At 38.9% G+C, this 24,665-nt stretch overlaps 1 long non-coding RNA gene across 1 annotated transcript in view; it reads left to right on the top strand.

The window, feature by feature from the left end:
• LOC109551580 (uncharacterized) overlaps positions 1-24,665 on the top strand; it is a 382,304-nt gene that overhangs the window by 11,804 nt on the left and 345,835 nt on the right. The window contains exons 2-5 of the long non-coding RNA XR_004528378.2: positions 4,529-8,099; positions 10,767-10,828; positions 11,421-12,145; positions 23,419-24,031. This is a non-coding gene — a long non-coding RNA (uncharacterized lncRNA). The remainder of the gene's footprint in view (positions 1-4,528; positions 8,100-10,766; positions 10,829-11,420; positions 12,146-23,418; positions 24,032-24,665) is intronic.

Genomic DNA, 24,665 nt, shown 5'->3' with positions numbered 1-24,665 from the left:
TGGTTTGGTGGTGCTGAATTCTCTTAGCTTTTGCTTGTCTGTAAAGCTTTTGATTTCTCCATCGAATCTGAATGAGATCCTTGCCGGGTAGAGTAATCAGAGTAATCTTGGTTGTATGTTCTTCCCTTTCATCACTTTAAGTATATCATGCCACTCCCTTCTGGCTTGTAAAGTTTCTGATGAGAAATCAGCTGTTAACCTTATGGGAGTTCCCTTGTATGTTATTTGTTGTTTTTCCCTTGCTGCTTTCAATAATTTTTCTTTCTCCTTAATTTTTGCCAGTTTGATTACTATGTGTCTCGGCCTGTTTCTCCTTGGGTTTATCCTGCCTGGGACTCTCTGCGCTTCCTGGACTCGGGTGGCTATTTCCTTTCCCATGTGAGGGAAGTTTTTGACTATAATCTCTTCAAATATTTTCTCGGGTCCTTTCTCTCTCTCTTCTCCTTCTGGGACCCCTATAATGCAAATGTTGTTGTGTTTAATGTTGTCCCAGAGGTCTCTTAGGTCTCATTTCTTTTCATTCTTTTTTCTTTATTCTGTTCCACAGCAGTGAATTCCACCATTCTGTCTTCCAGGGCACTCATCCGTTCTTCTGCCTCAGTTATTCTGCTATTGATTCCTTCTAGTGTAGTTTTCATTTCAGTTATTGTATTGTTCATCTCTGTTTGTTTGTTCTTTAATTCTTCTAGGTCCTTGTTAAACACTTCTTGCATTTTCTCGATCTTTGCCTCCATTCTTTTTCCGAGGTCCTGGATCATCTTCACTATCATTATTCTGAATTCTTTTTCTAGAAGATTGCCTATCTCTACTTCATTTAGTTGTTTTTCTGGGGTTTTATCTTGTTCCTTCATCTGGTACATAGTCCTCTGCCTTTTTATTTTGCCTATCTTTCTGTGAATGTGGTTTTTGTTCCACAGGCTGTGGGATTGTAGTTCTTCTTGCTTCTGCTGTGTGCCCACTGGTTCGTGAGGCTATCTAAGAGGCTTGTGCAGGTTTCCTGATGGGAGGGACTGGTGGTGGGTAGAGCTGGCTGTTGCTCTGGTGGGCAGAGCTCAGTAAAACTTTAATCCACTTGACTACTGATGGGTGGGGCTGGGTTCCCTCCCTGTTGGTTGTTTGGCCTGAGGCAACCCAACACTGGAGCCTACCTGGGCTCTTTGGTGGGGCTAATGGCAGACTCAGGGAGGGCCAAAGGAGTACTTGCCAGAACTTCTGCTGCCAGTGTCCTTGTCCCCACGGTGAGCCACAGCCACCCCCGCCTCTGCAGGAGACCCTCCAACACTAGGAGGTAGGTCTGGTTCAGTCTCCTATGGGGTCACTGCTCCTTCCCCTGGGTCTTGATGCACACACTACTTTGTGTGTGCCCTCCAAGAGTGGAGTCCCTGTTTCCCCCAATCCTGTCGAAATCCTGCAATCAAATCCCACTAGCCTTCAAAGTCTGATTCTCTAGGAATTCCTCCTCCTGTTGCTGGACCCCCAGGTTGGGAACCTGATGTGGGGCTCAGAACCTTCACTCCAGTGGGTGTACTTCTGTGGTATAAGTGTTCTCCAGTCTGTGAGTCACCCACCCAGCAGTTACGGAAATTGATTTTACTGTGATTGCACCCCTCCTACCATCTCATTGTGGCTTCTCCTTTGTCTTTGGATGTGGGGTGTCTTTTTTGGTGAGTTCCAATGTCTTCCTGTCGATGATTGTCCAGCAGCTAGTTGTGATTCTGGTGTTTTCACAGGAGGGAGTGCGAGCACGTCTTTCTACTCTGCCATCTTGGTTCCAGGACCCAGACAGTTTCTATATCACAGCAAGGCACCAGACTCGCTGCTCTCTGGCTTCCTGGATTCTTGCTAAAGGCAGGCCAGGATGATCAGATATCAAGGGTGGCATAGTGGGGGATAAAGAATCTGAAATATTTTTTCTTAAGACAACTGTTTGACCAAATAATCTAAAAATTTGATAAAGCCCTAGATAATACTTGGTCTGATTGAACCATATTTACCATTTTAAAAACATCTTGTTCATTAGGTCAACATTAAGGTATAATTCTCTTTGCATTATGATCTAAAAGATGAGTAAAACACATATTATCAGGAAAAATAAGACAATTACTGTGACAGCATTGTAAAAATGCTACATGTATTGTCATTGAGGCTTCTGGGCATAAGACTGGAGTTATATGAGATCAAAGAAACTTCTTGAAAATACTTTAACATTGGTCATCCACCCATTGGTCTGTCTTTATCAGGAATCTACAACCTGTACTACATAAAATGATTTTGCCCCTTGGTGGATTATTAAATGGCCATTGTCCATCAACAGACTTCCCAGAACTGCCAACTCTAACTTCTGGTGAACATGGTTGGAAGAACGGTAATGCTTTCTTTTTATCCATCTGCTAGAAGCATCCTCATGTACCAAAGAGATATATGCTTAAAACCTCTATATTAGAATTATATCAAACCCAACTCTCAGCCTTACTTTTTTTTTTTTTTTTGCGGTATGCGGGCCTCTCACTGTTGTGGCTTCTCCCGTTGCGCGGAGTACAGGCTCCGGACGCGCTGGCTCAGCGGCCACGGCTCACAGGCCCAGCCGCTCCGTGGCGTGTGGGATCTTCCCGGACCGGGGCACGAACCCGCTTCCCCTGCATCGGCAGGCAGACTCTCAACCACTGCGCCACCAGGGAAGCCCAGCCTTCCTTTTAAGGCTCTCTGTTAACTTATCCTTCTCCAAAACTGTTTCAATTCAATTCAGTTCTATTCAAGTCAATCCTGCACACATATGTCTTGTACAGCTATCATATGACAAGGCTGTGTTCAAGAAAAATAAGCCCCTTATGTACCTCATGGAGCTTGCTATTTAATGGAAATGGTTTAAACAAATTAAAAATTAATTAGTGCAGTACAGTGCATTCTGTGCAATAGTACAGGCATGGATGGGGCACAGTGGGAGCAAAAACCAAAGCCTGAGTCAAAAAGGAAACTTCAAAGAGGAAGAGTTACTCAAGCTGGATCAAGAGTTACCCAAGTTACTCAAGCTTGAAAAACGACTTCGTCAGTGGAAGAAGGCTTTTCAGGTAGTGGGAAGACTAGTGCAGAAGCTTGGAGGAGTGAAGCTCCAAGGGTGTCCCTTGTTCTCTCTGCTTCAGTCCAAACACTCAACTTTCATTTCCTTACAGTCAGCTAGTACTTTTCTTCCTCATCTCATGATCTTCCCATCTAAACCAATTTCCACTCTTCTTTCTTCCAATCCACAGCCACCAACTCTTTCAAAAACCACTGTAGGTCTTAGTGCAACATGATTTCTTCATCTGGGAAGCCATCTGTTATTCATTCCCTCACTGTAATTTTTTTAGAGTAACTTTATTCATTTTCCATTTTATAATAAATGTATATACAAATTGCAAAGAAATTCCAAACATAAAGAAAAACATAAAGATGAAAAATAAAGGTCATGCACAAACCCACACCTAGAAATAACCACTGTTTATATTTTATTGTGCAGATTTCCCATGAATATAAATATTATTTCTTGAACAGAGACTTTAGTGTGCAATGCATACTTCTTGGAAATCTAATTTTTCACTTCATATGGCATGGATATATTTCCATGTCAACAGTTACTTGTCTTTGTCCTAATTTTTATGGTTGCATAGTGTTCTATTATATGGACATGCCATGACTTATTTAACAAACTATTATAGGTATTTTATTATTTCCAATTTTTTGCTGTGTCCTCTTATCACATCAATCGTACATGACAGTTTGCCTTTGTTGGCACGCTACTGTGCAATTCTCCTTAAGCTATGTCAGGATTGTGTGTTTTATTTTATTTTATTATTTATTTTATTTTTGGCCACGCCTCATGGCTTGTGGGATCTTAGTTCCCCAACCAGGGACTGAACTCGGGGCCCTGGCAGTGAAAGCCCCAAGTCCTAACCACTGGACTGCCAGAGAATTCCCAGGATTGTGTGTTTTAGATTTTCAACTGTCAAAAGCATCTTAGAGGAAAGGCCAGTTCTTCCTTCTCTTTTGCTACTTTTTATAGGTAGTAAAGAGTTATTCATAGAGTAAGTGCTCACAGGGCTGCTCAGGGGCACTGGCAAAATCTCAGATGACATCCTGGTGAAGGGCTGGTCAGAGGTGACCTTCAGATATTGCACGTATTGAGAGTGTGGCTAGCCTGTTGAAATGAGAGAGAGGAAGGGTTGGAGCAGAGTAGTGGTAGATCCACCAGGTCGGCTGACATCCAGGAAGGTTCTTGTCTACTTAGCAAAAAGCTTTAGGCAGGCTGCTAAAACTTACGAATTTGCTGGGGATTTCTCAGGTGACGGAAGTGGTGGGAAAGAGAGGTCCTAGGGGTAGAAAAACCTCTCATTCCTTTCTTTCAACTCTTTATTTTCTTGCTCAATTATATCCTACAGCCAGAATTTAGGTACAATTACAAACAACTTTGACAATGAAGTTTATGTTCCCTCTGCACAGCAACTAATCACTATATTCACCCACATTGACCCAAACCTTTTTATTCCCCTAGGGCTACACTACCAGCCTTCTGTAGTGACCACCATAATGTACTCCAATGGCAAAAGGTAAACCACCCATTCTATTGATAAAAATGTAAAGCTGGAATAAGTAAATAGAAAAGGCATTTTTAAAATGAAGAGGTTTTTTTTGGACATTCAGGTGCTCATTCATTTTATTGAACAACCAAACACAGAACTATGTAACTTAAGTAGGTATAAGGTCCCATTCAACAATAAGAGTTTAGAAAGGGTTGTTATAATAATGTATAACATTATACATTATAACTTTTTTATTTTGGCAAAATCCATCTTGGAATACAAACGTCCTTAGTATAAAAATGATTCTTTATTTTCTCAATTGGAATATGATAAGTGTTTTAACTTGTTGATGAGACAACACTTTTGTAACCCAGGAGGTCAGAAATCTGTTATTTAATTTCTGAAGGGACAGGAAAGAACAAGAGTGGAGAACTCTTCCATCATCCTGCTGTAACATGTTTGCTGAGCCATCAGGCTCCTGGGGCACCTTCATATCTGCCCCGCTGAAATGAAGAAGAGTGGTTAGCATCTTATTGAAATGGTGGTTCTAAGATATTTATGGCAGGTGTTGTAAGGGGCTTCTTCCTTCCTTTGGTCTTGGATAACCTAAAAAAAGCGTCATCTGTCTTATGCCTTGATAATCAAGTTTAGAATTGTTTCCAAAAATGGGAAGAAGTAGTAGTCACAGTTTTATCTCTGTTCTCGTTACTAAATACCTAGACCATTCCAGACTTTGGGGGTGAGTAGACAGGTGCAGCCTGCAGTGTGGTAGCCAGCTCCAAAGACTCAATAGTCCATCACCTTGCTAGTGGGATGGTACATGGCAGAGGAGGTAAATTGGCTGAAGATCTCCCTGTTAGTTCTTGTTCCCTTGTCATGAGTAAAAATCACGTGTCTAGGACAGTATGGCTTCTTCTCTAGGCCATTTCATTCTTATAATTCTACCATGGTTGGAATACACGCTGAATAAAGGCTATTTTGTAGCCAGCAGAATTTGGATTAGTGATTGGGAAGTCTGTGGGTACTAACAGAACAAATAAATATCTCTGAACCAATGTTTCAGTGACAACACAGAAAAGAAAATACAAAGGTTGGGGGCGGGAATCCAGGTCTGACATCTAGGAAAGTAAATACAAGGAGGCAAAACATATGAGAGAAGGTATTTTGAACCAATTATCTATTTTAACGAGAGTCTCTGGAACGTGATATAAATATTTACTAGATAAACACGTAGAATTTCTCCTGTATTCACGTACTGAAAGCAGAATATAATGATCTGGGTGGGAGGTTGGACTGGAAATTATCTAGGTCCCTTCCAAATGGAAATTTCTATGATTCCATGGCATTCTTACATCACTGTGCGTGCTATTCCCACTTAATTTGCAATCTCCAGTTAGCTTTGCAATTATAGTTTTAGTAAAATGCTTCACTGGTGTTCACTTCTAAATGCCTAATACCACTTTACTACAGGCAACAAAGAGATAAACAGGTACCTTGGTGATAAAGGTACTTGGCCTATATCAATAATACTAATATTTCATCTTGCAAGAGATTCAGCACTTGTTTTAAAGCATGCCGTTTGCTTTGCACCTCTGCCTTGTACGTTACCATCTAGCACAATAGTCTCACCTACAACTTGGAAGATATTTATATTCACGTAGTGGCTGTTTTTGAAATACACAGTATGGCTTTGTATTATCAATTCTGATTTCCGTACGTCATCCAAGAAAACTCGTCTATCCTATCACAAAGATGAATTCTGGTTATCTTCCACATTTTTGTTGACTTTTTTCCAGGAAGTAGAGTCTATGTAATTCTAAAAAGGATTTGCAACATATACAACAGTGCATTGTCAAACTCAGCCTTCTACTTAAAGCAGGGAAATCAATAGCCATTCCCCTATGACTATATGACTTGGAGTTCACAATTTAGGGAAGTGCATGCATTCACTCTCTTATCTCTTCAAATACCTAAGGTACCTAAACCTGAGGAGGCTTGAAGCTATTGTATTATCATTCATTCATTATCTATGACTTTGTACTTGGTCCTTCTGTATGTCCCCTGGAGATTTAAACTTTTATAATAATAATAATAGTAGTAGTATAATAGTTATTGTATGTATATTTATTCTGATCAATAGGTTCTAGAGAATTATACTCTGCAAATATGGGTTACTTTAAGGATGTCATAAGATAAATCTCTTTTACCATCTTAAAAATCACTGGCAAAGTGAGGGGATTGATAAAATGCTAGGGATTGAAAGTAGACTAACACAGGTTCCCAAATGTTGGTGTGCAAAACAATCTTCTGTGTACTTGCCTAAAATACAGATATCTGGGAACCACCCCTAGTTTTTCTGCTTCAGGTGATTCGAATGCAGTGATTTAAGGACCACATTTTGAAAAATACTGGTGTCCTCAATAGTAAGTATAATAATAAATTTAAAAAAGCAAACACTGTATATATGAAATTTCATCAAGTCTATAGGTAAAGGTAGATAATTCAAGACATGATTTTTTGAGTGCTATTTGTGCAGACATCACAGGAGGTGACACACTATGAATGGAAATGAACTGCGGAGGGAATAAAGTGGAGATGCATGTCGGTGATGATGATGTGATAGCATATAGTACCTACCATTTATTGAATTGTGACTATATTCTAGGCACTATGAAATGGCTTCACTTATAGGTATGTCATTTAATTCTTACGATCCGGAGAGGTAGCACCTCAAAATGAAGGACTGAGTGAAATTATTTAGCAGTTGCAATCAACAGAGTAAATGTAAAATAAGAAAGTTAAAAAAGCAAAAAGTCAATCAGAGGCAAAGAGATTAATAATCTCTATCTCTAACTATATAAATATCTATAAATATACATATATACTCACTTTCAGAAGTCTAATCACTAATCATTCATGTGCATGCTATATTTAAAGCTTAGAATTAAGCCAGGGATGGTTAAGGGAAGAAATTGTCAAAAAGTAAATACAAAAAGAACCAGAGCAGGGTAAACTAGTTTTCCAAATATAGACTCTTAGGAGTGAAAGGAGGAGTGGAGTTTCCCCAGCCAAGTTTCACTTTGGAGGAGAACTCCCAATACAGTGTAACCACCAGCTTTGGCAGCTTTGGCAGGGCTGTTTATCATAGCCAGCACAGGGGAGTGTGGAGCCCTTTTTCTGACAATGAAAACTCTTCCCAGAGTTCAGTGAGAACAACGTGAGCTCATTCTTTAAAAGATCTCAAAATTCAACAGAATTGTAAGTCATGAAAAACATAGTATTAACTGTAGTACTTTATTTTAAGACTGAAGTTACATATAATGTATTCTTTTTTTTTTTTTTTTTTTTGCGGTACGCAGGCCTCTCACTGTTGTGGCCTCTCCATTGCGGAGCACAGGCTCCGGACGCGCAGGCTCAGCGGCCATAGCTCACGGGCCCAGCCGCTCCGTGGCATGTGGGATCTTCCCGGACCGGGGCACGAACGCGTGTCCCGTGCATCAGCAGGCGGGCTCCCAACCACTGCGCCACAAGGGAAGCCCTAATGTATCTTTTTATGAAGCTGAACTATGTAACTTCTGTAACGTTATCTGAAGATAAATCGAAAGGTACAGTTTCAGTTATGCAAGGTGAATAAATTCTAGGATTTACAGATAGAAGACAGCATGTTGCCTGTAGTTAACAATACTGTATTACATACTTAAGAATTTGCTAAGAGGGTAGATCTTAAGTGTTCTTATCACACACAAGAATAACAACAACAACAATAATAATAATAGTAAAAAAGAAAGCAGGAGGAAACTTTTGAAGGTGATGAATATGTTTATAGCATAGATTGTAGTGACAGTTTCATGGACATATACTTATCACCAAACTCATCAAGTTGTAGACATTAAATATTTACAACAAAAAATAAAAATTAGCCTTGGAGAAGTGCTCAGACTTGCAGCCTAATCTGGCTGCAGTCCTAACTCTACCACTGACTGGGTGAGACTCAGGTAATCTTCTCCCCTATAGCTTCCCCCCATCTGTCAATGCAATAAGAGGCTAGAACCACTTGATCTACAGGGTTCTGCCCAACTCCAATAGTGTATGCTTGTGTTTAATTAATTAGTTCATTTGGGGTCTTGTTTTCAAAAAGAGTTATGTTGTAAGCCGCCGTGATTTACCTTCTCCAAGAATAATAGCAATGCCCTCAAGCTATTTTAAGCAAGGGTCAATGGGATACTGAGAGACATAGGGGGAGAGCCGCTGGCTGCTGTGTTGACACCATTCTGTACACAAGGACAGAGGTACGCAGGAGGTGACTGTAATAATCCAGGCTCTGGCTGGGCTGACTCAGCAGACGTGGTGAGAAGTAAATGGATATATTTTGGAACTATGGCCTGTGGGTTGTTAGAGGAAAGAGGAGTCAAAATTTTCTGTAGTTTTTGGTCTTAAACAACGGAAAGGACAGAGTTGGCATTTACTGATGGTCGGGCTGGGGGAATGACAGTTTAGTTCTGCCCATATTAAATTGAAATGCCTACTAAGGATCCAAACTGGACCCAAATTGGATATCTGAATCTAGAGTTCGGGGGAGAGGTTTGCACTCGAACTATAAGTTCGGGAGTGATTGTCTCCACGTGAATGGTATGTAAAACCACAAGACTGGATAATGCGTTCTAGGGAGAAAGGATAGCTAGAGAAGGAGGTCCAAGGATCAAGTTCTGTATCACTTCAATGTTCAGAGGTTGGGGAGATGAGGAAGAAACAGAAAAGAATGTGAGAAGAGAGACCAGTGAAAAGGGGAAGTGAAGGGAAGAAATAGTTTCAAAGAGCAGGGAGTGCCTCAGACAGGTCAAACGCTCTTAATATGGTACAGGCTGGAAGAAACCTTGCCTGCAAGGGAAAAATCCAGTAGCAATGGAAACTACTTTATCGGCCTCAACTTCCAGGTAATTCTTTGTACCTTGGCACAGCAAGCATAGGAAAGAAGGAAGACTTTTTAATTAGATATATTTAAAATACGGATAGGAACATATCAATCTGGGTTTAAAAAAAAAAATATATATATATATATATATATATATAATCACCTGTTTCCAAATTCAGTCTGCTAGGGCATCATGTAGTGATTTCTTCCAAGAAGAAATTTTATTTTTCTGTGTTTTCAATGATGCAAACTATCCAAAGAGCCTACTTTCCAATGGGAAGAATGCACTGTAAAAGGATTTTTTCAAAAACCTCTAAGTGAAAAAAAATGTTTTCCTTCTTTTTTTGTACTCATCATATGAATGTATTCCTGGATTTCCTTGTAAATAAGATACATGAAATGAATGAATGAGCTCTAACATAATGTCTATTGATTAAGGGACACATTCTAGGCTCAGTTTCTCACAGTGCTTTGCCCATAGCTTTCTGAGCAGTCCCTTCAGCCAGCACCTTTGACACTAAGATCTGTCATTTAGAACACCTCTTATTTGCTACCCTCCTTTCAGCTCTGACTACCCCAGATCAGGTGTTTTCCAGGTGGTCTGTGAGGGCACCGTATGTTTTCACTTCCTCAACTGTGGGCAGGAAACAGCTCTGACAGCTACCCAGAAACTCTGGTTATGAGTCTAATCTCCTCACTTGTCCAGTGGCTTTGTAGGAATCAAATACAATTTTTCATGATTACATCATTCCCACTAGCCCCTCCTCTATTTGATCCTTTTTGCCTGTGGCTTTCATGATCACATTTATAAGGATAATATTTCCTCACATGCTCAGAGAGAATGCTCTTCTTAGTGGCTTTGGGGAGAAGAGGCCCCTTTCCTGGCCTGTGGTCTTGGAGAAGAGTGACTCAATAACATCACCATTAAACTTACATTCTCTACAGTGTAGATTCGCTAGTTTTCCTAATTATCTGGTATTTCAAGTCAATGGATGTTTAAAGGTTTTGGTTTTCAATTATTCAGATTGTATTTGTATAGGTACGCACCATGGGAGTTACCCAGTGAAACATGCTGCCTGCTATGTTAAGTTGTGCACTGTTTACTTGACATTACCTAGAAGCATCTGCTTATCATCACATAATTTAGCATTTTATTGTTTCCACAGTCACCTTAAATGCCATGTAATGGCAGTACATTGAATGTTTCCTTTTCCCCTTATTTATCACAATAAAGTATTATTTATACCAATAAAAACAAAATAATTTTCTGTCTTTATTTCCTAAATGTTCTACAACAGACATGAATTATTGGAACAACGAATAAAGAGAAAAAGAAATACACCACCAAAGAATTTCTACTGTAAAATTTTTTTTTGCTGTTCTTTGTTTAGTGTTATTACTAAAGGATTATGGATTAATTCCTAGTGACTTTTCTAGCTTAATGAGGGATCCTGGGAATATCAGTTCTGGGTGAAGACAATAAGCATAAAAAACAAGCTACCTATGCCTTTCCCCTAGAATACAAATATAAAATCCAACTGGTCTGGAAGGCAAAAAGCAGCACAGAAATATATTTATAAAGGAAGCCATAAATATCCTGCATTTTGGGGTGCCTGAGTCATATCAGGTTGTAGTGTTACATCATGAGGCAATCTTTAAGTGAATCTGATTTCTCTGTAGGTGATATATATGAACATAATTCTTACCGCTCCAACTTTTTTAAAAAATAAACTTTCATTTGGAATAATTTTAGATGTACAGAAAAGTTGCAAAAATAGAACAGAGAGTTCCCATGTACCTTTTACTCAGTTTCCCCAGATGTTAACATCTTTCATAACTATGGTACATTTGTGATGATTACGAACTTAACCTTGTTATATTACTATTAACTAAATTACAGACTTGACTTGAATTTAACCCATTTTTCCACTAACGTTCTTTTTCTTTTCCAGGAGCCAATCCAGGATACCAAACTGCATCTAGAGCTCCAACCTTTGAGGAAAATTAGGACCAGTGTTAGAGCTATAAAGACCTCAGATCTAATGGATAGAGACTTAGGTTTGGAATCAGGAAGAATAAATAGAAATAGCACAGATATAAGCCTTGGAAAAACCTTAACTTCAAAGATGTAGCCATCATTATGTGTTACTTCAGGCAATTTATATATCTGATGGAAATCTCAGGTCATCTGGTATTCCCCTTTATTGTCAGAATTTAGCAAGGGCTCTTTTAAGTCAAAACATTGAAAACCCTATTAACTGTGATACACTCCTGGACTTAAGCAAAGGGCAGTATCAGAGATTTAGCAGTATCATCTACATGAAAATGTGTATATAATCTTCTGAGATATAGTTATCTTCATACCTAGTTACTATCTTATGTATCTTATCTCCTTCCAGTTTATCCCTTATCCCTTGACCTGTAGCTACAGTAAGCATCACAATGTTTCTTTAGTTTGTTCATTCACCCAAAACAGGTATTGAGAACTACTTTGTGCTAAGCCCTGAGCTGAGCTCTGTGGACCCATTAGTCTTTTGCATGAACCGAGACAGGATAGCCAGGCTTTATTGTACAGTGGATAAGTGCTAATAGAGGTATTCCCAGAGTGCTGGGGAAAGAAGCATAGAAGACCTGCACGGAGGAGAGGAAACTCATGCAAAAGACATGGAAGCATGAGGTAGCATGGCCTTTTGAGTGTTCATGCCTTGCCTGGGAAACATGGCAGGGACTGGAACTGGATGTGTGGTTGGGGGCTTGGGATGACAAAGACCTTGGATGCCAACTGAGGGGTCTGAATTAATCATGCAGAGGATGGGGAACCAACAATCAAATTTTGCTTTGGAAAGATCAGTGTAGAGAATGGATTGCTGGAGGAAAGAATTTGAAGCAGGGAAAGCAGAGGGAACTTATGGGGCCGTGTGGTTTATGCAAGAAACTACAAAGCCCTCCTTTCTCTTCTTTGCTTGACCAACATCTAAATCATCCATATAGGAATAGGTTGAAATGCTACTTCCTCTGAGAAGCCTTTTTTCCCTACTCCTCAGGACATACATAGTCACTCACTCCTATAGCTCTTTGCTCATAATTTAATTATAGTATTTATCACTGAGTGTTGTATGATTGCTTGTCGTGTCTATCTCCCTACTACAGTGAGTTTTATAGGTCAGGGCCCCTGTCTTATTCATCTTGGCATCTTTAGCATTTAGGACAGTGCCTTGCACAGGGTGTCTGCTCAAATATTTGATGAGTGAGAGACAATGAACATTTGCCAATCATGGATAGAATGCATGAGAAAGTTGATCTTTCCCCCCAAACTGAATATTCACTATTACCCAAATTAATTTTTGCAAAATGCCATGCACGATCATTTAATTAGTCCAACTGAGGAAACAAGGAAATGAGACTCAAAGAAGAAACTGTAAGTCTTTAAGCAATTGATATAGATTAGAATTGCTTGGTCATGATTAGATAATCAAAATTTGTGAGTTAGCAAGTAAAAAAGAGAAATGTTTATGGATGCAAACTCATTATGGAATATATTATAAAAATGAAGTTGTGTGGGCTTCCCTGGTGGCGCAGTGGTTGAGAGTCCGCCTGCCGATGCAGGGGACGCGGGTTCGTGCCCCGGTCCGGGAAGATTCCACATGCCGTGGAGCGGCTGGGCCCGTGAGCCATGGCCGCTGAGCCTGCACGTCCAGAGACTGTGCTCCGCAACGGGAGAGGCCACAACAGTGAGAGGCCCGTGTACCGCAAAAAAAAAAAAAAAAAAAAAAGAAGTTGTGTGATCTACCTCAACTGTATTATGTGGACAGAAATATCTTTAGTTCTGAGGGTTATTAGTGGGGGTAAGCAAAATCTCTGTTGCTGCTGGGTGCTAATTTTCTGGGAAAAGAACTCGATTTAGCCTATTTGGGTCTCTGTTGCCTAACTTATAAATAGTCACTTGAACCGGGGGTCACAAAAGCAAATGCCTAGAGGAGCCAGGTAAGTAGCAGAAATGAACAAAGGCAGCTGGTGCAATAAAGTAGAATGTTGGAAACACTTGTGAACTAGAATCATGCCTGACCCATCTCAAAGTGACAGCCCTTACTCTGATTCAACAGATAGCTGACATGCAGGAACTTAGGGTCAGTTTGCTGTAGGTTTTTCTTTTTTTTTTTTTTTGAGAAGCCAAATATCTCAACTTTTTCATAGAAACTGTATTTTTACACTGACAATAAATTTTAAAATGATTGATACTGTATGGGTGAATTCTCTTCCAGCAACCACAGCATAGATTGTTTTGGACCAACCTTTCCACTGAGAGCAGCTAGAGAAGCTGGACTAAATATTAAAAAAAAAAAAAAAAAGTATAAAATCAGTGCAAAGCCAGCAAGACTGTGAAGAATTGTGAAGTCAAGATCTGGGAGAGGATTGGAAGTCCACAGAGGTGAACCTGGTATTTGGGTCCACTTTTCTCTCAAATGTGATTGCTGATTCTGAAAGCTCTGGCTGAGACGGTGAGGACTGAGAGCTTTGGACACAGACACATGGAGGTAGGGGCCCCAGAATTGGATGTAGTGTTAGCCAAGGAGTAGAGATCTTGGTAAATGTCTCAGGCAGTCAGTTTGGACCCAGAAGGGCTATACCCAGGAATAACAGTGAACTAGAAATAGACCGATTCTCACTGAAACCCAACTTCAGATGGCCTCCATTTGCTGATTAGATTAAGGAGGTTAGGGGTTATTAGTGCCGCTAACCTAGCTGTCTGCCTATAGCATATGCACCTTCTCTCTGGAGGCATATAGCGTCATACAAAATCTCTTGATGATTATCATATACAGCGTCTGATGATCAATAATAACCAGGTAAACAAGGAGACAGGATGTGACCAAAATCCAAAAGAAAAATGGACAAGACAAACAGAACCACATGGGATCCAGATAACGGACTTTTCAGATACAGACCACCATTCCTATTTTAAGAAATTAAAAGACAAGATGAAAAGTGTCTTCAGAGAACTAGAAACAATAACAATGAACCAAAAGAAATGTACAGAATTAAAACACTATCTGAGCCATAAAAAACAACCAGAATATTAGATTTTGAGCACTGCTCTAAACATTGTGAGTGCAGATGTAGCATGAATGGTACCAGTGCAATAAATTGAAGATTGTCCTGATTTATAGTATAGCATAAAGCATTTGGCAGAAGTAATGAAATCTTTCTTTGTAGACCACAAAGCATAGCAAAGATTATAGATATCAAAAAAAGTTGAGAGAACTGATGAAGTTCCATTAGCTTCAACAATGACTTGGACCTCCAGTAGCTTTGATACATGGGAATTAACCTATCAAAACCTCCAACCCCAAATCATACCTGAAAAGTTTTGACAGGAAAATGCTGAGAGATAGTATGGTAGGTTCCATAGTCTATAGAATCAAGTAGATCTAGGTTTGATACCTGGGTCTGCTTCTTACTGGGTGAATGACCTTGGACCAGTTACTAAACTCTCTGAATGTCTCATGTCTAAACTATGGATAAGAATTGATCTATTGAAATTGTTAAGAAAATTAGAAAGTGAATGTGAAATTCCCAAGCACAGTAGAACCATAGAGTTATTGGCACAGAGATATCTCCACCCAATCTTCTTTCCTCTCTAAACCACCTAGAGCCCTTTCCACCCTGTTGCCTCCCATCACATGTATTTCTTCATTCTCTCCTCTTCTTCATTCCTCTTATTTTATTTTGGGAGAGAAATAGAATCTACTTCATGTAATTAATCATCATCTGGAATTAATATATTATCTTGAATATATTTTAATATATATCTGGAAGTGAGTGTATTTTAAAACATCACTGATTTAAATATATTCTGAAAGTACAAAAAAAATTGACCTTTTTACCTTTCTCACAATATGTCCAGAATAAAATATGAGTGGGAGTTGCCTGTTCAAACTAAAAATCTATTAGGCTTTTTTCCTCCTTGCCAAGGAGAGAGGGTTACAGCCTTATATTTGTGTGGTTGATAGCCTCCCTTGTGATAAGCAAGACAGCTTAGCAGGGTCCTGAGTCATCAGCAAGACCCCCAGTTGCTTCAGTCACTGCACAGAATGCTGGCAGAGGAAAAGCTTTTGAATTCATTATCTGAAACCTTTATTTTTTGGCCATCTTTTCTTCCACACCTTCTTCCTTTGAGTGTACATTTCTACTATACCTTACCATATTGATATTGACAAATATCATGAGCTATGCAAAAAAATTGTTTTCAGTTTCTATTCCAAATTATTTTGAAATACCCCTCTGGATAAAATGCTATTTGATAAGTATCATTTGCCAAGAGACCTGCACTAAACTAAAAAAACATATTAGACAACAATTTTTATATAAAAATATATGAGCACATTCTATTTTCAGTCTATGTACTTCAAATATTAGTACTTAGGAGAATTGTAACATGTTTGCTTCCTTTCATATGAAAAACAAATTTAACCTTTGTTCTTTACTTAAAACTACTTGGATGTTTTGTACCTGATCTCTGTTTATGTATTTTCTGACTCAATTTTAACATCTCACTATGAAAAGTATGGTTTTCTTCCAGGTTAACATCAGAAAAATGGCAATATTCTTAAAGAATGGAATTTGTTTTATTTTCTGTGCTAAGATACTAGGTAGTCTTACAATACTCTTTCTAACTGTCAGGACAAACATTGTTGAACTGGATAGTCCTACAAAATTTTTTTTTCAACTTAAGCAAACAATACATTTTGCAGTTTTATTTATCATCACAAGAAAAACATTCTCTCTTGCTACTCTCTTATTGGAAAGAAATATTAATTTAATAATTATGTTATGCATTGATCGCTTATTAAAACCAGGTACTGGGGATATCTATTAGCATGACCTGACCAGTCCCTGCACTCAAGGCACTCATGGGTCCAGGTGCCCTGGGCATGTCCAGCTTTCCAAAGGTTTTGGAGGAGACATTCTCACAGGTTAGTTTGTGTTTTTCTTCTCTCCCTCTTCCTCCTATTCCTTCTTTTGAAAATAAACTTTAGTCTCTAGAACAGTTTTAGATTTACAAAGTCATTGGAAAGGTAGAACAGAGAGATTCCATATACCCCACACTAGCTTCCCCTATTATTAACATTTTACCTTGATATTATATATATAAATGTAATTTCCAAACCAATCCTGATACATTGTGATTAACTAAAGTCTACACTTTATCACATTTCTTTAGTTTTCATTTAATGTCCTTCTTCTGTTCCACGATCCCATCCAGAACACCACTTTTTATTTAGTTGCTATGTCTCCTTAAGATTCCTCTTGGCTGTGATGATTTCTCAGACACTCCTTTGTTTTTAATGATTGTTAAAAGGTTTTTGTGTTTTTTAATTGAAGTATAATTGACTTACAATATTACTAGTTTCAGGTGTACAACATAGTGACTTGATATACATTACAAAATGATCACCATGACAAGTGATCTTTGATAGTTTTTAGGAGTAGTTTGTTTTGGTCTGAAAAATAAAAAGACAAAAATACTTGATCATAGGCTGAGAATCACATCTTGTGATTATTTTTCTAGTTGAAGTAGAACTCCCACTCAACTAGACAGTCCTTTGGTGAGGGCTGTGCAGGGTTTATTCAGCACCACTCCTGAGTACTTCATCATTGCCTGTCATGGGGCTCTTTGCTAAGCTCACTCACTGGGCACCTCCAGGCAGCAGCTGTATTTCAGATCATTTTCCTAACTCTGGGCAATGATGTTCGGCCTCTTTGAACCTTTTCCGGTCTACCTCAGCCTCTCCAGATTCCAAATATTTCTTTATGCTTAAAGTCCTAATTGCTTCTTTTAACTAGCAACAGAATCCAAATTTTTATCAGCAGAAATCTTGTACCTCCTTACTCAAGGGCAGAGAGAACCCAGTCTTCAAAAACCACAATTGCCTGGTGTCTGCTTCCTGGAGAGGAGGGGGGTTGTTTGCATTCCATCTTTCTTCTAGAACTCCTAACAACTTCTAATGCAGCGAAGAAAAGACAAAACAGGTGAGTTTACATTTCAAAGTAGATTGAACATTCATATTCTACTAGACATAATCACAGTAGCAGAGTTAGCATTGTTAACAGAGGTGTGTACAAGATGTCTCTGTACACACGGAGGAGCTAACGGGAGGGAGAAACGAAATCCACTGCTTAGAAAAAGGAAGAGGGGTGAGCAGGGGATCAGCAGAGACTATAAAGCTTCTCATAGGTAACGTCTGAGCTGAGTCTTCAATAATGTGTGGTGGGCAGCGCCAGCATCTCAGATAGAAGCCCAAGCAAAGACACAAGGGCATGAACAAGGGCATGTTTAAGGAACTGTGAGCAATTCTGAACTGGTGCAGTGCGAGTGGTAGGATATGAGATGGGAAAGGTAAGCAGAAATCAATCAGACTGGAGAGTGCATTTTTTGCCACTCTAAGGTCTAAGATTGCTGTTGAGTGCTGTGAGGTTAGGTTACCTTATTGGCAGAGCAGTGTGGTTTAAGATCTAGATGGGAAAGGGTTAGGATAAGAAGGTTGGAAGGGAAGTGATCAGGGAAGAGATCTATCATCCCAAAGGGGACCATTTGGTAAAATGGTAAAAGAGCACATTTAAATCTCGACTTTTAAACTTCTTAGCTTGCGGAGCCTGTGGGTTGGCTAAGAGTTGGCAATGTAAGATTTAAGACTAGGTTATATGAGAAACTGAAAACTGACTGCCTGGACTGAGAAACTCTTTGGTCAAAGAGGAGTCCAGGAGGCTATTTGCCCTCTAGTGGCAACCACAAAGTATTTTCTACTTTGCTAGAAAGAGGACTAGAATACACAGTACAGAACAGATCATTTGGAAGCTACCGCTTAACTGTGCTTCGTGAAGCTCTCTGAATTACTACCTAGACTTGAATATCTAGCTTAATACACAAGCCTAACATGAATTAGTTGAAACAGAGAAAAAAGATGTTTAATAATAAAAATCTATCATACATACCACTAGGTTATATCACTGTCATTGAAATTATTTATTGCCATGTTCTAATATTATGCTTAATAGATAGGAGTGAAGATTTTTTTTTTTTTCAGTCTCTGCCTTCTATCTGAATTACTTTTTAGGGAGTGAAGATTTTTAAGTGTAGAGATTTTATTCTTTTAAATGTACAATGTAAGAAAATGTTTGGAGGTACAGAGATGTGTCCTTGCATATCCAAGAATCTATTTTAGGTTCTCTGACTGTTCACTTATACTCCCCCTTTTTTTTTTTCTTTTGGCCCCGCCAGTGGCTTGTGGGATCTTAGTTCCCCTACCAGGGGCCTGGCAGTGAGAGCACTGAGTCCTAACCACTGGACCGCCAGGGAATTCCTGATTGTTCACTTAGATTCTACACTTGCCAACTAGAGAACTTTGGCTACTCAGTTGAGCATTATAGAGTTTCCAGTTCATGTCTTTCTTTTTCTTTCTTTCTTTCTTTTCATATAAATGGTTTATATTCTCTTGAGGAACTCTGGGTGTTTTAAAGTTTTTAATCTTTAAAATGTTTAGTCTTTTGAGAAGTAATGCTTTCTCCTGCCTTTGCTAAAGGCATTTCACAGAAACATTTCATTATTTATTTATAAGGGTAAGTCTCCAGAATAAGGTAACATTACCTTTGGCCTACTATAGCCTCTGCACACATGAATACATTCATAATTGATGGAAGGGTCTATGCTACTGCTGCAGTTAGAACAAACCTAAGGTCAGATCTCTGGGAGAGCAAATCCTGTCATTACTTTTGTTATGAAATGAATAAGGGGCATAAGTTTAAAATTATCTAAAAGGAGACATGCATGTCAAGTGGGTAGGGGAAAGAGAAGGAAGTGTGGGAAAGAGGAGAGAAAGCAAACTGAAGAAAACAAGTCTAGAGGACTATTTTGAGCCATGCCTTGCTAAGAAAGGATTTTCGTTTTCTTTCTGAGCTGTCTCTTGTTGGGGTAGGTTAATGATTGACCGCTATGTTAGCCATTTTTGCTGGCAGTTAGGCCCTCAGTGAAACTGAAAGTCTTTGAGAAACAATAGAATTAAATTGCCTTAGGAAATTCTGATCAGATGAACATCGAACAGGCAGGTGAGGTTTCTCCTGGAATGCTTCTGCCCAGGTTGCCTTCCAAATTATCTCATTAGAGAGCTCTCCTCCATACAATGGATGACTAATGATGAGGATGTAGAGCTATTGACATAGGAAGATATTCACCTGTGTGTAGCTAAGGGGAGTGGGGGAAGTGAGTTACAAAATATATGCAGAGTGTACTGCCATTTTTGTAAAATATATATGTGTGTATATATATGTATTTATATACATATATTTATACATAGATATTTGTGTATAGAAAACCATCTGGATTTACTCTGAATGTTAATAAGGACTGTCTCAGGTTCGTGAGATTGTGGATAATCTGAGTCCCCCCCCTTTTTTAGTTATCTGTATTTTTTTAAATAATTTTTAAAAAAAGGATATAAATGTTTTATTAAAACAGAAAAGATAGTTACATTGTAGGTAGATAACTGAAAATACTCATGTTTATGTGTGTATATATGATCTGGGTTTAAAAAAATTATTCAAAATCCTTCAGGAATTTGAAAAAATAAAGATGAAGGCTAATCTGATTTTCGAATGGCATAGACTTTTTATGTGTTAAAGGAAAGTGACAAAAAACATAAAATATTAATTTATTTTATCACATAATTTTTAAAGCCTCTGTAAGTTTTTAGGTGGAAATACTGTTGGAATAAGGATTAAAGACACATACCAAACTCAGATAAAATATTTACAATATACAGGACCAATTAAAGATGCACAGCACAACACCTGGAACAAGGTAGAGGTTTAATAAATATGTGCCATTATTATTAGTTATATTAATAAATATAAGCCATTTATTGAAAATCAGTAAGAAAAATAAAACTTCTTCAAAACTGGACAAGTGAAATGAACAAACAAGTCCCTGATCATGCAGTGGCGAATGGAATCAAATTTTAACTATCTAAGAGTTATAGAAATGCCTGTTAAAAAAAAAATATATATATATATAACCATTCTTTACCTAGTAAATGAACAAAGATTTATAAAAAAAGAAAAAAATTCACTTCCAGTGCTGGCAAGGTTTCAGAGAAATGGGTACTTACTTACTATGCAAGTGAGAATATGAATCAACACAAACTTTTCAGATGGCAATTTGTCAGTAAATATCAAAACCTTAAAAATATTTACGCCTTTCAATTCAGCAATCCCGTGCCCAGGAATTTAGCTTAAAGAAAGAGTCAGGAATGTTAAATACACTCTTTAGAGACCAAGTAATTTCACTTGCAGGAGTTTCTCCTACAAATAAACTCACACGTGTAAAATGTCACAGATACAGGGTTATTTATGCAGCTTTGTAATAAAAGATTGTAAACAACGTAGGTCACCATCAATAGGAGTAAGATAAATAAGTTATGGTACTTCTAGACAATAGAATATTATGGAGGTATAACAAAATGAAAAAGAATGTGGCCGATATAGAAAAAAAACCTTGCAATATTTTAAAGTTACAAAACAATGTAAAAATGTGGAAAATAAGAATCTATTTCTCTTTGCTTGTATATTCATAGAAATACTCTGGAACGGTACACAAGAAATTAACAATAGCAACTTCTGTGGGGTGTGAGTGGGAAATTAGGCAGATGTAGGACAAGAATGAACGGGAAAATTCTCTTTCATCTGGTTTTTGAACACATAGATGCATTAGATTTTTTTTTTTAACTGAATGAATTGAATTTTTAAAAATACAGAATGCAGCTGTAAGATGGTGTGGAAAAGTCAAGTACCTTTTAAATGTCCAGACTGAATAAATAAAATACCTTAAATTAATTGTGCTTATCCTTTCCTCTTTGAAGACAGAAAAATTGCTTTTCTTTTCTTGGCATCCTCATACCTGAAAAAATACCTGCACATAGTAGGTACTCAATTATTTTTAGGGAAATGAATGAATCCATGCAAGTTTAAAAGTTAAGTTAGTCACCAAAGAAAAAGCCACAAGGACTTTTCACTTTCTGGATTATCTTTTCAGCAAAAACTAAAACTTTTTCGAGTGAAGACTGAAAATAAAAGTTCCACGGGTCCCAGTAGGTTTTTTTTTTTTTTTTTCTTTTGCGGTACGCGGGCCTCTCACTGCTGCGGCCTCTCCCGTTGCGGAGCACAGGCTCCCGACGCGCAGGCTCCCGGCGCGCAGGCTCAGCGTCCATGGCTCACGGGCCCAACCGCTCCGCGGCATGTGGGAGCCTCCCGGACCGGGGCACGAACCCGTGTACCCCGCATCGGCAGGCGGACTCTCAACCACTGCGCCACCAGGGAAGCCCCCCAAGTAGGTATTTTACGTACTTACCTCTTTCATCAGCTGTAATCCTAAAGAGGCTATTAATGTAGATTGTTAAAGCTAAGATAAAATAACTATAAGGCAACACACTGCCACACTATGGTACCATATAGTTTCATAGACCGGGTTTATCATTTCCATCCAATAATGTGCCAAATCACTTTTCCTTTTCTTGCCAATGAGAGATATCAGGATATGTTCACAACTAAGCCATGACAGTAATGAGGGATAGAAGACATTGAGCATAGAGAATGTGCTATAAACCATCAAAATCCACCACAAAATCTACCAAGTATTAAAAATGATATTGTAACTACCGTATAATAGTTAGCACTAGGGGAAATGTTCAGGAGCAGAAATGAAGTCTCTGAAATGAGCTGCTGACTATATATTAGGATTAGGGATTCTCAACACTGGCTGGACATTATAATCACCTGGGGAGCTTTTAAAAATTCTGATGCCGGGACTCTACTCCCAGAGAGTCTGATTAAATTCATGTGGGGTGGAGCCCAGGCATTCTTTTTTTTTTTTTTTTTTTAAGTTACTGGGGTGATGCCTATGTGAGTCAGGTTTGAAAAACATTGGATTGGAATATGAGAAGGATGGAGGGAATTCTCTTACAGGAAAAAAGATGACTTAATCAGCTGGTTTCAGGCATTATAACTTATATAAAACCAAAATTTTTCAGATTAAATCTTTCCCTTTATTTCCTCATCTCCCAGACCTTATCTGAAACTCCATGCTTCGACTATTAAATTATTTCCTATAGGTCTGTCTCTCTTGCTTTCATTCTTCCTTCATATTTCCACTTTGCCCAACAATAACAAATGGTTTTCCTTCCATCAAGAGCTCTGCTATCTACAGAATATATGCAATCTACAATTTTCAGGTTGGCTTCCACTCCGAGCTCTGCCATTACCTAATGCAATCATTTTGCTACTCAGTTTCCTCATCTGTAGCAAATTAGTTGGGGCTAATAATGTCTAAGGTTCTTTTCAGCTCTAAAATTGTAAATTCCCTATTTCATTATCATACTACCCATCCCCCAGCAGCAAATATCCAATCTCATCTTTTGTAGCTCTCCAAAATATTTCTTAATTGAAGTCAAACAAAATCCTCTCCACTGCCCTACTAATTTCTTGCTCCTTTCCCTCTAGTGTCTGTCGTTATTTATGCTGTTTCTTCTCCTGAAAGTGTTTTCATTCCCCTCAGCCTGTCATATCCTCAGACACTTGGCTCAAACTCACCTCCTCCAGAGGCTTTCAGGAAATAACACCACCTTACACCCATCATATACTTACTTAAGACATGATTACTACTTTGTAGTGTAGATGCTCTTTACTCAAATTGTGGTGCATGGGCCAGCAACACTTGGACGCCTGTAATACATCTGGAATTGCAACCTGCACCTGAGTCTGCATTTCAACCAGATGCCAGGTGACTTGAATGCACATCAAACTTTGAGATGCACTGGTCTGTAACAGCTTATTAGCGTCTTCTTTTGGTTTCTAGTTTATTTCTTTGTTTTGTTTTGTTTTTTTTGTTTGTTTGTTTTGCAGTACGCGGGCCTCTCACTGCTGTGGCCTCTCCCGTTGCGGAGCACAGGCTCTGGACGCGCAGGCTCAGCAGCCATGGCTCACGGGCCCAGCCGCTCCGTGGTATGTGGGATCTTCCCGGACCGGGGCACGAACCCGCGTCCCCTGCATCGGCAGGCGGACTCTCAACCACTGCGCCACCAGGGAAGTCCTCTAGTTTATTTCTTACTTGCATATCTTTAAAGATTTTCAGGTCAGAGATCCTATCTTCTAACTTAAAAAAAAATTCAACCAAAACTTCTAGTACTCACATACTGAGTTCAGGCACCCTGAACTGTTCGTTGAATGAATGATCATTGTGTTTGAATGAATGATCATTGTGTTTACCACAATGGAATAGGAATAGTAAACTCAAATTTAGTTTTAATGGTTGATAAATACAATGATGGGCTTATAGAACTTTAGGGGTCTTAAGAGAACATCTCACCACATCTACTCCTTTTACAGATGAAGAAACCCAGAGAGGGGAGTGACTGCAGCAGATTGGACATCTTCTCTAACGTTCAGGCCATACTCTTTAGTTTTCCAGTTTCAGTAACGATGCATCACCACTCTTGACACCACCAAAAGCCAACAAGTAAGCACCCAAAATAGATGTTTAGGAATTCAGGGGTATTCATTTGACGCAAGCCTTTACTCAAAGATTATTTGCTCTTGCATTGTAGATTATCCATCACAATTTAGATTGCTTACCCTGTCTGAGAGAGTGCTAAACGCTGGGGCTGCTAAAATAGCCATGACCCAGTACTTGGCTTTCTGGAGGTCACTGTCTAATGGACAGCAAGACAGGGCAGAGGAAAAACAAAACAAAAGCACTGAAAAATTGGAGCCTTCACCTTCCAGACGCTTAAAGACACTGTATAGTACAGCACAATGCAATAATGGAAGAAAATGCAGTCGGCTCCAGGCCTGAATCATGAATTTGTTACATTTCGTTCTTCCCTGTACAATCTTAAACTCTTGTGAGCCCTGATTTTTTCTTTTTCTTTTTTTTTTTTTGTGATTCCAGCACAATGCAGAGCACACAGTAAGGCCACAGTGAAGCAATTCAACACTTTCAAAGTCCACTTTATCTACGAGGACAAGTTTTATTTTGTTTTCCCTTTTTTAATGAGTAAATGGCATAGTCACAATAGCTGGAAAACAAGTCCTCTCTAACCGTACCAGGCCCAGCTCCCGGGCCTCCCTGCAGAGCGCGCGCTGGTGGGGGA

Source organism: Tursiops truncatus, chromosome 10 (genome assembly GCF_011762595.2).
Source record: "Tursiops truncatus isolate mTurTru1 chromosome 10, mTurTru1.mat.Y, whole genome shotgun sequence".
Lineage (NCBI taxonomy): Eukaryota > Metazoa > Chordata > Mammalia > Artiodactyla > Delphinidae > Tursiops > Tursiops truncatus.
This window is presented reverse-complemented; position numbering and strand designations above follow the sequence as displayed.